This window comes from Pyrgilauda ruficollis, unplaced genomic scaffold (assembly GCF_017590135.1).
Source record: "Pyrgilauda ruficollis isolate IOZ18807 unplaced genomic scaffold, ASM1759013v1 scaffold51, whole genome shotgun sequence".
Classification (NCBI taxonomy): Eukaryota; Metazoa; Chordata; class Aves; order Passeriformes; family Passeridae; genus Pyrgilauda; species Pyrgilauda ruficollis.
The window spans coordinates 2,205,608-2,218,898 of NW_024526711.1; the positions used below are offsets into that span (position 1 = coordinate 2,205,608).

General features: G+C 42.2%; 1 protein-coding gene across 3 annotated transcripts in view; it reads right to left on the reverse strand.

The window, feature by feature from the left end:
• CEP162 (centrosomal protein 162) overlaps positions 1-538 on the reverse strand; it is a 44,632-nt gene extending 44,094 nt beyond the window's left edge. For all 3 annotated transcript variants that reach the window (XM_041480428.1, XM_041480429.1, XM_041480426.1), the window contains exon 1: positions 286-538. The gene's annotated coding sequence lies outside the window, so the exon portion shown is untranslated. The remainder of the gene's footprint in view (positions 1-285) is intronic.
• Positions 539-13,291: the final 12,753 nt, after the last annotated feature.

Genomic DNA, 13,291 nt, shown 5'->3' on the forward strand with positions numbered 1-13,291 from the left:
TATAAAAACTAACAATATGTAACTTAAAGGACAACAAACATGTTTACAATTTCGGTAACAGAAGACCATAGGCAAACATTAACCTTAGCAAATATACTTTTCAGCCATATCTTCATATTTTCTTTGTGAACCTGGCGGCTCATAAATGACATTGTGCACAAAACAAAGGCGGCACTTGCTGGGATATACGCTACAACACAGCTCAAAAAGCGGAAGTTTTGAGGAGGTATGGCTAAACCAGGGGGATGGAGGAAAGCTTAAGCAGCCTAACACATTTCACGTAACCTTTTCATCATCCCGATCCTCTTCCTCCTCCTCCGGCTGTCCCTGGAGCACACGCGCGGCTGGCGCACGGCAGCGCGGGAGCTCGGGGACGGGCGGGCAGGGCTCGGCTCCAAGGCCCGAAGGGCTCCCCGGGGAGCAGGGGAGAGGGAACTGGCCGCGGCTCGGAGCCGAGCGCTGCTGCGGGCGCCGGGCGCGCACCTGCACCGCGCCGGGCCCGCTCCGCCACCGCCGCCCCGCTCGCCGGCGGCGCGGTTGCCCGGGAAACCCTCCCGGCCACCGTCCCGCCCGCCAGCAGGGACCGCGCCACGTGATTCCGCCAAATCCACCAGCTTCCCTCCGCTCCGCCCGCCCCGCCGCGGGACACACGACGCGGGGGCGACCCGCGGCACGGGAGGGGACGGGCCGGGGTGCCATGTCCGCCGCGGGACACGCGACGGGACGGGGACGCGGACGCGGACGCAGACGCGGACGAGCCCGGACGCCATTGACGGGCGGCACTGGCGGAAGGGGCCGGCAGAGCGGCGCCCCCTGGCGGGTGGGGGTGTCCCTGAGCGGTCAGGGCGGACGGAGTTGGGGGCGTTTCCATGTCCGGGCGTTCGGGAGCAGCCTGGGGTTGAGGGCATTTCCATGTCCGGGCGTTCAGGGGCCAGTCTGGAGTTGGGGGGATTCCATGTGCGAGCGTTCAGGGACCAGCCTGGCCTCACACTGGCACCACCTGAGCGCGCACCGAAGGCCCTTAGCGGCTCGAACAGCCCGCAGCCGCACGGTCGGAGCAGGTTTCCTTCCCACCCCAAGCGCTTCTCCAGAAGTCGTGCAACTGATCTTCCGGAAAAGCAACAAGGAAAGGGTTAAAAGTGTGTTTAATTCCCTAATGCAAGGGTCAAACTCAAAGCATCCCTTCTTTCTTTTTCACAGAAATCCCTTTCTAAAGTTTTCCTAATGTTTCAGCCTTAGATGTTGGCCGTTGTGCTTTTAATGCGTTTTAGCACATCTCTGGAAATGTTTAAAACACGCAGGGAAATTAATGACCCCTGTTTCCCTGACCACTGCCTCTCAAATAACCACAGAACAATTGCAGTCTGTGCTTGCATGTGCTCTCCAGCGAGGGTCTGTCAGTTGTGTTTGTTGTGAGAGTCACGTTGCTTTAGGAATTTTTATGCCAGCATTTAGTAAATGGCAAAATAAAACAAGTTCGCTTAAGAATACAAATGGACATTGTTCGCACACGCACACGTTTTGATTCTCTGTTCAGCAGACTTGGAACGAAAAGATTTTGAAAGGAAGTTTTCTTCAACGAGTGTTTGGATACTCATTGCAAGTGAGAAACCAGTTAAAGTCCTATTACTGCCTCTCATTTCCTGTTAGCTTGAGAGATAAAGACAGTGCTTCCAATATGGCCTTTATGTATCCCAGATTTTTTAATGCTAGTATAAATTATAGTGTAAATTCAAAGAAGCAAAGAAATATGGGGTCTGTGTTTTCCACACAAGTCTATAGGAATTACTTTGCTAAAGGTGCTGCAGCACTTCTTTCAATCAGGCCTGTTGTGTGCAGATGGGGTATTATGTTTCCATTTGCAAAGTATTTTTTTCATCTTTCTGTGCAACTTCTGCTGCTGTCTGTAGGAAATGTGGGAGCTGATCAAGGACAGAATGCCCACATAAACTAATATACTAGAACAATTTGTTACACACGACAGCCCACTGATGGTGAAAACATCAATTTCCAACATTTACTCTTTTCTCTTGTTGCGTGAAAAAGCATGGAGTGAGGCATGAGAATTTTAAAAGAAATATGGAAATTAATTAAAAGAATGTCAGTCATGCTTCATGCCTTGATCCTGCTCAGATTTAAGCCAATGCAAATTTTACTATTAACTTCAAAGTGATAGCTGTGACATCATTCATTGATCATGAGAGTTACTTCATATATGATCAAATAATCACATCAAGGGCTCAGTCCTTCAAGCTGCTAAAAACTGTTGCACATTGAAGCTTTTCTGTTTGCCGAAATATGTTCAAAGAGCCTTGTACGAAGTATAGAAAAATGTGCAGAGGGATCAATGCTCTTGGAAACCTCAGTGCCCATATGGGAAAGAAAAAAACCTAAACCACTCTTGACAACTGTGGTGGAGAGGAGGCATTGCCTGGTGTTGAAATGTCATCCAGTGCATTCAAATAACATGCACAATAGCCACTTAAAAGATTTTCATTTCCTTCTAATGCCAACCAGTTGGAGCAATTTTCTCAAGAGCTCTTAACAGCAGAACTTAAGAAATGGGAGAGCGGGGCTAGCCATGAATTTCAGCCAGGAACATGGCAATTTGGGCAGCAGTGCTAATAAAGGATGGATGCAAATGCTAAAATAGATCCTGCTGGACAGAGCCCCAAATTATAAGGTAAATTTCAGGCTCTGCTGACATGGGTGGGAAGCCTTTTTTGGCTTCTATGAAACCAGATTTTCCTGCTGTAGTCATTGGCTTCTCATTTAAATATGTGGCATGTGCACACATAGTACATATGTTTTTCTTGCTAAACAGCAAAAATATGAGGCTTCATGGATTATTGTAGTAATTTCCAAAGATTAATGGCAAAATTGAATAAAATATGCATACTTCTATTCTGTTGTCTAATTTCAGTTTTGCATCGTCCATAAAATCAGTGGGGAAAAAGATACCAAATAAAAACCAAAAACCTCTGCCGTATTCACTTTGGCTGAAGCATTGCATCAGATAGTATTTCAGTTCTGAGCCTGCAAATATGTGAAATACGAGATTATGATAATAAATATTTTACCATATTCTTGGTTGTGTTTTTTTAAGGGTTAACAGTTTCCAACTGAATCAAAAGGAAACAAACAGTGATGGACTAAGAAGTTAAAATTGCACTCTCCGTGTATGCTCACTGTGATGAGACTTTCTTAAGTGACGATGCAATAAAAGCCCTTTCCAGCATGCACATCCGAAAAAAGAAAAGCCTTTCATAACTAGAAATGGCACAGAAGACATAAAGAATCGTGTGGAACTGTATTCCATGTGAGAGAAAATGGTAGTCAAATTAGGATTACTTACAAAATAGTTCACATAACTAGAACTGTAGTTTAAAAGAGCATTTTTAATGCTTTCACTTTTGGTTCACTGCAGGTCTCATTTTGTTCTGTCAGCGATAACAAGTCCTCAGATCCCAAGGGCTGGAATTTTCGTTGATTCAGTTACAGTAGCCTGAACTCAGCGTCTCACTGTATGGTTTTATCCATCATGACTTTTCTCCACAGGCTGAGAACTAAATTCTGTGTCATGTTTCAGATTATTCCAGAGACTCAGACTGGTCACAAATCTTATTTCTTCTTGCACCCTTTGAAGGGAGCCGCAAAGTTTGGAGTTTGGAAGCTGGGCTGTTGCTGGCCATTTCCCGTTTTCTGGAAGTTAGCAGACACGCACTGTTTCTCATGCTTTTTGAAAATGGATCCTCCCTCTGGCTTATTTGTGTAAATGTTTAATTGCCTTAATGTTGTGCCCTGTACTGCCAAGTTTTCAGTTTCTGTGGAAGAGTGCAAAGTTGCTGTAATTACTGGCTGCAGGAATAAATCCTTCACCATCATAGAGGAAACTCTCCTATCGCCAGCAACTGTAAGCAATTAAAAATTCTTTCAAGAGGGTGATTGTTTGCAGTCAGTAATTAAAGGTGCTTATCACTGTCTCAGATTAAAATGTATTTTTCAACATTTAACACTGCTTTTTATTTCTTTTCCTGATTCTCTATAAACTTATTGGAAAACATTGCTCCACTGTGTAATCCAGCTAGTGGAGCAAGATCCCTTCTGTTGCTTTTGAGAAATCTTGGGAAAATTATTATGCAAAGGTAGATACAAACATGGCTGGTTTGACTAACTGTAGCACTTTTGATTTATTCTAATGATGCTGCCCTGTGCCCACTGTAGGTCCTTCTTTGCCAGTGAAAATTCTCAGCTCCTGGCATCAGGCAACATGCTTACAATTCCTACTCTGTGGGACTGGAGAAACAACTTGGGTCACTTCCACCTAAGGTCATTTAAACTGCAAACCCTCATCTGCCTTAAATATTCTCCTTTGCATCTAGAAAATTTTGTAGTAAGTTTTTCGCTTTGTGTGAAAACACACTGCATATGTTCTATTCAGATAAAGTTAATGTAAATATTTTTATAAAAATTCCTTGGTGGCTTAGGAAAGATCAAACTCAGAAAATTCTGAAGAGAAAAATTAAGTATTCTGATTTATTAAAATTTTTCAGATCTGTAACATCTTTCGTTGATCCTGACAACGTATCTGCTTAGCACTGGCGGGAATGTTAGCTTTGCATTTCAGATTTTCACTTGGTTATTTTTAGTTCTTCTGAAGCCTGGGAAATAAGAAATATAACCGCTTTGAACAGTCTGAAAGAGCCAACTCTAGCAGGGCCTCTGAATCTGATTAGATAAAACAACAAAGAGGTTCTGTTAGGGCAGAGGCAGGAAGAACTAAGGTGGGTGGCAATATCTGTCATAACTCAGGGGAAATGTAGCCTCAAAGCACTCAAAAGTGGGTGAAAAAAATAACATAAGCAATAGACAACTTTCCCACATCTTAGGTCACTCTCCAAGTGCAGTTTGAAAAACTTTCTCTAGGCTCCACTTTTTTTTTCTTTTTTAAATTTTATTTTTAAAGTACAATAAACAGCACATGCATGTGTGTTTATATTAAAAAGCTGATTTAGGGGAACATCATTTCTCTTTAGATATGTATCTGAAGAAGCACAGTGTGGCAAGTGCAATTAGATTTGTTGGTATAGAAACTGTGTGAGATCTTAAGGGACAGATTTGCAATTTTCAGTGTTTCCCTCAGAAAGTTAGGTAGCTTAGGGATAGACACAGGGGATTTTTCCACTAAAATACAGCTAGTCATAACACCACATTTTATCGTATTGTGCAGAAAAAGAATCAAACTGTTGTGATTAGTGCAAATGGGAGGTGTTCAGGTTTTTGGGAGGCTTGATTTAAAAATGATCTCTTATTAGAGGGGTGGAAACCTGAAACACCCACTCAGCCAAGGATTGTGCTTCCCTTCATTCGGTGTAGGATACTTATTTTGAGTTGGAAGAGATCAAAAGAGAGATTTGTGCACTTCCTCAGGAAAATCAGTCAAAATGTTTTCGAAGTTGCTGTGAATCCACAATGTTGAGATTTGTCTGTGTCAAAGACTGGGAGTGTCACCTGTTTGAAGCCCACTGCTAAGTGTGTCCCAAACTAGTCCTGCAGCTGAGGAATGTGCTTGTTCCTCATATTAGAGGCATATAAGACAAGTCCCTCCAAACTGCTCTTTCCCTGCATGTAACTGTGGCATTCCTGGGGAAACTCTTGTCTCGCATGGCACAGACATGGTGTGGAGCAGGAGATGCATACAGGTGTGATAACCAATGCTAATCCACACCAGTTTGCACTGTTCCAGGGGCTCAGGCCCTCGTGCCAGACTGAGGGTGTTCATGTGTGAACTAAGGGGCTTGTAAGTGGTATTTTTCATCAGGCTAAAGGTAGTTACAATGTACATTTGGGCAGGAGAGCTGGAGTGTGAAATTTATCCCTATTACCTTTCTCCTCAAGTTTTTTCTCATTGTAATTTCATCAGAAAATTATCTGCTCCACAGTTTTTAATTTTCCTTGACATCTCTCTGTGAGGTTCAGTCTTATATTCCTGCGCTGGGAATTGAGCATCAGATCTTAAAAGCTTGAGGGGGAAGGATCAGATTCTTGCCAGGAATTGTTGCCTATGCAAGTTATGCTCCACCAGCTGATCTGTAGACTGTCCAGGTGAATGCATAGAAAGACTTTTTCCCATGATGAATGGGAAAAAAGATAGATAAGTAGACACGGATACCCCTTTTTGTATTTGGCCAATGAAGGAATAACCTCCTCAAAAGTGGGTTCACATGTAATAACAAAAACCGTGGGATGTGTTAACCAGTATTGATGGTGGGGACCAGGTGACTATTACAAGTCTGTTATCTGTGAGAAGCAGTTTACATGTTTTGTCAACTTAGTGTAGCTGTCTCTCTTGTCATCGTCTCACTCGTGGAGACAGAAGGCCCAGTCCCCGCTGTTTGTACAGATGCTGTTGGTAGAGAGATGGGGGAGGAGAAAGTCTGGGAAATCTGAGGTCTCCTTCTCTGCAGCTACATCCCCAGCTCTGCTCGGGGACATTTCAGGTAGGTGCAGGTCCCTCACCTTGAGCACATTTCTAGCACAGTGCCTTTGTTGCCTTGTGCTGGTATAAGGAGGTTTCATTCTGCACCAGGTGAAGCAAACTTTCTAGAGTCAGCATGTATCTCCTGCTTTTTGGTTTAATTTGTCCTTACCTGGAAAAGAAGATAATCTAAACTGATGTTCTGTGTACGTGAAACAAGAGTCAGCCAGATAGGGACTATGGAATAGAAAACCTCACTGCTCTGGAATTCAAATCTGGACAGACAGATTTATTTATTTTTTTTTTCCTCTATAAACAGTGCTTTAGGGATATGACCTGTCATTACTTAGAGATTTCCAGCAGTGGAACCTTTGGTGTCTGTCTACCACCCACCTAGTACCAAAAATGCTAAGAGATCAGCTTGTCATGGGACTAAAATAGTCCTTAATGCTTAGCCTCAAAGGACCATGACACCTGTTCTCCTGTGTCTTCGCTTTCTCTCCATATCTACCCCACTAATCACCTATTAGCTCCTAAGGTACCAGAAATAAACACCAGCAATCCCCAGGTTCAGACAGTGTATATTAAGAGCTGTGAAAACAGCCTTTTGCAATTATTTGTCTGGAAAATAATACCTAGCTTAAGGATTTAAAACCTACTGAGGTTTCTTTGTTATTTCAGGCTTCTGGGAACGGTCATTTTCTTAATGTGATAAGAAACTGGGAAATGTTTTCAAAGAAAAGACACTTAGATGTGTGGCCTGCCTGGATTAGAGAGGCTGGAAGCTGCTGTTCCACGAATCCCTTAATTACTACAAACGTTCCCTGGCAAGCTGCTATATATGCATTTAATTGAATATTAGGCTGTGATTTTTACCTGTGTACTAAAGGTATTTAGGTGTCACAATTGTCTCACAGTGTAATAATATTTGAAGTGATTTAATTTAAAGTTGGATAAGCTTGGACTTTCTGTTCATTTCCTCTACTCTGAGGGATAAAATAGCATGGTGTGAAAGCCTTTTAAGATTCAACAATATTGTTCAAGCATAGCATCTGCAACTAATAACTATGTAACTCTGAATGAAAAAAAAAAGTCTAATTATCATGGAAAAGAGAAGATGGTTGACTCATCTTCTGCAGTTTGGATTACATGTGTGGGATTGTGTTTTGGATGGAGCACTCCAGAATAGCAACACTCCATCAAAAACACAGTCATGCACCTGTACTCCAAATGGCTGAATAAGGCAAAACACATGTCATCTGAACACTGTGAATCAAATTAAAAAAAAAAAAAAAGAAAAGGAAAGAAAAGAAAGGAAAGCTGGAAGAGAAATAAAGACAAGTACCATAACATTGGTGTGTCTGAAGAGTTGTTTCTTTAAAGCTCCCTGAGTGATTTATTTATCACTAAACCTCTGTTCGCAAGCCATGTTTGATTTTGCTCTATGCTGATATAGACACTGAAACTGGATATTATGGAAAGGGCTGCCAGCAACTGTTTGATCCTGATAAATTACAATAACAGGCACAATTTACAATGAGAAGCTATTGCTGCTTCTGGCTCTAATGTGCAATGAAGTTTAAAACATGGTGGGCCAAAATTCCCTCACCTGGTGGCCCCCTCAGACCATTTACAGAAGAGCATTTAAGAGAGCCACTGAGCAGAAGAAAATTACATTCACAGCAAGGGCCAGGCCCAATTTTATATCAAAGGTGAGCATGTGTGTGTATGTGTGTCTGCCTGCATTTGGAGTGAAAGATGTGGGGAAAAGAAGTAGAAGCGTGTATAATCCACATGTTCGGAAACTTGTGTGTTAACGGAGCAGCCCATTCCCTTCTACATGTGCGCACGCCCCCCAACAGCCCCCACACCACCAGCCCTCACCACCCCCCTTTATGCCTGCAATGCATATGTGTTGTGAATATTGAAGTATATGCTCTGGGAAGTTAATTGATGGCTGCTTATTTGATCTTCACAGTGTTGAGTTCAAAATGTAATGAACGATAAAACCCACCCAATAGCTGGGCTTGGAAAGAGGTGCAAATTCAGAAAAGTGATATGAATTAGAATCTCCTGCATATGTTCTTTGCAGTAGCATTCCCAGACACCTGTCCTTCATTTCAGAAAGTTATACAAGCCACAGTCCACACCCAGAGAGTAAAGAAAGATTTCTTGGTATATTTCATTGCCTAGAAACTTTCAATAATCTCATCAGGTGCTGTTTTTCCTCTTTAGGGAACTTTGAGTCTAATCAGATTAACATACACATTCTTACTGATGTGCCAAAAGTTAATTGTCATGGGGGCTAATGAAGAATGGAGTGAAAAGGATGCTGCAGGAAAAAGAGGAACAAGAAAAGGATACTGGCTCCACATACATGAAACTATTCATTCTCTGATCAGCTCATGTTGCTATTGCCTCCTGTAGTGAAGTACAAGGGTAGAAGAGACAAATTTCATACACTTTTGTTAGTGAAATGTTGAACGAGGCTTCAGAAAGTCTCTAGGCGCAGCGGTGATGTTCAGTGTCTCTGACGGATTGTTTACTTGACTTCTGAAGGACTGTAAAGCACCTCACCTAACACTGGATTCCTGTCTCTGGGAAGTGTTCACCTAACCAAGACTGTATCATATCTCTTGCCTGACCTCATCTTCTGTTAGTTGCCTCATCCAGCTGCTGTTAGGTTCACATGGGATGTGTCCAGAGCTGATCAGGAGAAGTTTTTCTGTATTTGCAGCATGCTCTCCCTTACTCCAACATATATAAACACCTGCACATGAACAGCAGAAGCAGTCCCCAGTTCCATATTCACAAACCTACTTTGTCTGTGTCCTCTGCCTTTGACAAGTAAACTTTCCCATTGCTTTTTATTTCCTCTCTGGTTTTCCATTTAAAAACCTTATATATATTCCACTAACCATTCCTCTTTTCCTTTGAAGAAATGTATGTATACACATGCCTACCACCCCTGTTGTCTGCTGCTGCTTCCCTAGCATTTATATAGGATCAGTATTTCCAGTGTCATCTGCTAGAGAGAGGCAGGCAGAGATGCTGCATGTCTTCAAATGTGTGAGTGTGTGTCCATGAACATACACATGTGCACACCCATGCTCTCATGTATAGGGCATTTCATCCCGTGCCTCAAGGAGTGAGGGGTTCCCTGGATCACAGAGAATGAAGCAGAAGAGGTGAACATGGGCTTGTGTCTCTACAACGTGGACACAGTTTAGCAAAGGCATAGTATGAAACATAAATCTGGAATGCAAAGGGGACAGGCGTTGAGGACAAAAGGCACACACGTTCCCCTGATTCTAAATATAGACAAATGTTTAATGTCAGTATCTATGGACTCTGTGTGAAGGTGCAAACTACCTAACAAACAAAGCTAAGAATCATTTCTAAAGTGGTTCCCATTTCCATGCTGCTGGAAATTTTCCACCAAGAATTAGGTTGGATAATTCCAGGCCAGGTTTCAAGATTATATGCAAACCAGGGGAGCATACATTAGAAATTGAAATTAGATATGACAAGCTGATCACAGGAGAAAAAAATGCTTAAGTCAAAATATTTGGTAAGAGATCAGCTTGAAATTAGATTAATGGTTGCAAAAAGTGGCCTGAATATTCAAAATGAGGGCAGTCTATGGGAAATGCCTTAAATAAGTATTTTTTTTTTTCTGAGCAGGCTGTTCAAATTGCTCAAAAATGAGCAGAATTTAAGGGATTTGCTTTCTCTGTTGATCCCATAGTGAAAAAAGAAGCATGACTGTCATTTCCATACCCTTCTGGGCAGTGTGAGTTGTGCATCTACAGCTTGGTGGGTTCCCAGAATAGATAGGTCTGATCTTATGTCCATTGGAAGTACTGTGGTACTGGGACAGGTAACGTGTGTGACCATGACTTGCCTGCTAGGAAGGCAGCCATGAAGACATTGCTTTCCCTAGTAACTGGTTCTGGGCAGTAATAATGATTACTTCTTTTGATAAAAACCCATCTAATTCAGCACTGAAGTGTGTTTGACTTGAGCCTTCCAACTTGTGAGACCCTTTCTGTTAGATTAAAGAGCTCAGAAGTGCAGTCTATTTCTTTTCTGTGGCAGTACTAATATATTGAAGCCAAACCACTTCTGCTTGACTGGCTGCAAGTTAAAAGTCAGCAAACTTGCTGTGGGGAGATTCTGCTTTAATTTTAAACCAGCTTATATGATCATAGAGCATCAGGATGTGCGAGTCACTGGAGTTTACCTTTCCACCTGCTTGTGCGGGCTCCGAGCAGCAAATGCAAGCGATGAGAAAGTTAACGACCAGCGACAGCAGAGCCGGCCACCCGCAGTCCCCGTCTGTCAGCTCTGCCTCAGCTGAGCCCTTGTTGCCGCAGGGGATGTCGTAGCTTTCAAGAGAGAGATTTCCACGTGTCCCTCCTGCCTTCTGTAGTCAGCAAACCACCTTGCACAGTTCAGATTTCATCATGAGCCATGTTTACTGAGTTGTCAGAGATAAGCCTGTCTCTAGAGGCAAGCGTTAGGACTGGGAACAGAAATGCCAGCAGTGAGCACATATGGCAATGTTTGTACTCTTAAGTTTGAAAGAACTAGACGAGTTAACAAATACAGATGTTTAAAATCAGTAAGAGTGTTTAATGAAAACAAACAAAATACTGTAGTCTATAAAGCTAAACCTGTTTTTCTTTGGCTCCTTTTGACAAGCTGGGATTAGTGTTTTTCTGAACCTATACCCTTCTTGACATATGGGACGTTTTTGAGGGACATTAGTCCCAGCAGATGCTGGGTGGCACTTGGGTGGATGCCTCTGATTTTTAGTTAGTTAATAAATCAGCTTTTACAACCATGTGTATCCTATGATTTAACACATGCGTAACAATAATACTGGATTAGGAAGAACAAACTGTTTCTGCAAAGGATATTTTATTTCTTAGTAATATTGCATACAATAAGAGCTTTTCTGTAACATAAACAAAAGATTCATGCTATTTTTTCATTTAGCCAGTGCCCTTCATCCCCATGGGTCAAATTGTGCTCGGAATTGCATTAGTACAAATGCAGAGTACCTCCACTGAGCTCAGTAAAACTCTTTCCATTCACTTCAAGAGATGCTGCGTCAAACCTCATGCAGACTGCTTTCCACAGGCATCAGCAGCCACTTCCTGCCTAGTAAACTCCTTAATTGATGTTCCCACAATTAAAACACTCATGTAATGCTTTGCATAATCAGAAGGTTAAATAGTGTCACGTTGCTTTCCTACAAAAATATTTTTCCTGCTCTTGTTTTTGGAAGGAAAATTTCCTTTTTAATCTTTAAGCTCCCACTGCAGATATGTGTTAAGCTACTAGCACACATGACATCATCCTTGGCTTCAGCCTTTGCAAGTGAAATGGTATTTAAAAATATGAAATTCTGGTAGCAATGTCAGACCCAAAGTTGAAGTTTAAAACAAAACTGACAACAAAATCAACTGCCAGGAAACAGACTATTTTTTAAATTAGACATCTATCATGTCAACTTTGAGTTAATCTCTGGAGCCAGCTCAAGAATGGATGAGGTAATATTTGCACATGTTGTGGATAAGATAGAATGAAAATGGATTTTCTCTCTTTTTTGGTTTTTTTTTTTTTTTTTTGGCTAATGTGCTACAAAGGTTATGAAGCCTGATGGTTGGAATCACGAGCTGTGATTGAGGGGTTATGTGTGAAGCAGCAGATTAGAATGGCTTTAACATGTTACATGATGATCTCTGAAAGATCCCAGGCTGTATACAAAGTGTGGTGAACTTGCAGGAGGTAAGAAGATAGGTGATAAGTGGAGGGTTGACATAATTCTGGAGAAAGCTCTCAAAGCCAACACATTTAGTGGATAAGTTTAAGGACTTGGTCACTGCTTTAGTTCTGAGTGCCAGGGGGTTGAGGCTTAAAAGGGAGTCAGGACTTGCTGACAGAGCCAGCTAAAAGATGGCTGGATGTAAGTTATAGTGCATAAAACAAAATGAAACATTGAGTCATAACCTGTTACAAGAGCAACCTCTTTTGCTATTACAAAAACTATCTGAAAATTTGTTTTTGTCTGTGTTAATAGTGCTTAAAACACATGCGAATTACAGCTGGGAAAGGAATTTCACTAATTCCTGTTTTCTGTGCTGTTTGTGAAAGCTTTTCTTAGCTTTTGTCCATGCTGTTCTCTAAAACATATTCCTGGCAAAGGCCTACATTCCTTGCTCAGCATTTGTACCCAACTGCCTGTGAAAGGTTGACACATGCAGAAACTCTCAGAGGTCTGGCATAGGAAGTGTGGGCCTCAGGTGGCTTGTTCTATCTTGTTCTTTTTCAGTGGTCTCAATGGTCTTTTCTATAATCTTGGCAGTTCTGGACACCAGTTAAGTTAAATCAGTTCTTTCCAAGACCCTGCCCAAAGGTCGATGCTGCAGCCTTGTCCATAATGAAGAGCTATAAATTGCTAGTCCTTTGATCTGTTTCTCCACACCACTGGAGTAGCTTTGCACCTCCTAGAAGTGTTCAGGAGCAGAGGCAGGAGATTTCTGCAGAGTCGAATCCCCCCCTCCACAGGCAGACATGAGCTTTTTTGGACCTTTTGTCTCAGCTTCCCTTGGGGATGTCAATGGAAGAGGACTGAAGGCCATACAACGAGCAGGAACAAAAAGTTTTGTTCCTTTGGGAATGTGAGGGCCAGGAAAATAATTGAGATGTTGGTCTTTGAATCAGAGCAGGAAAGGTCTATCCCACAGCCATCTCCATCCCTTTTGAGAGATATGCAGACAAGTGATTGATTTCAGTCACTAATGT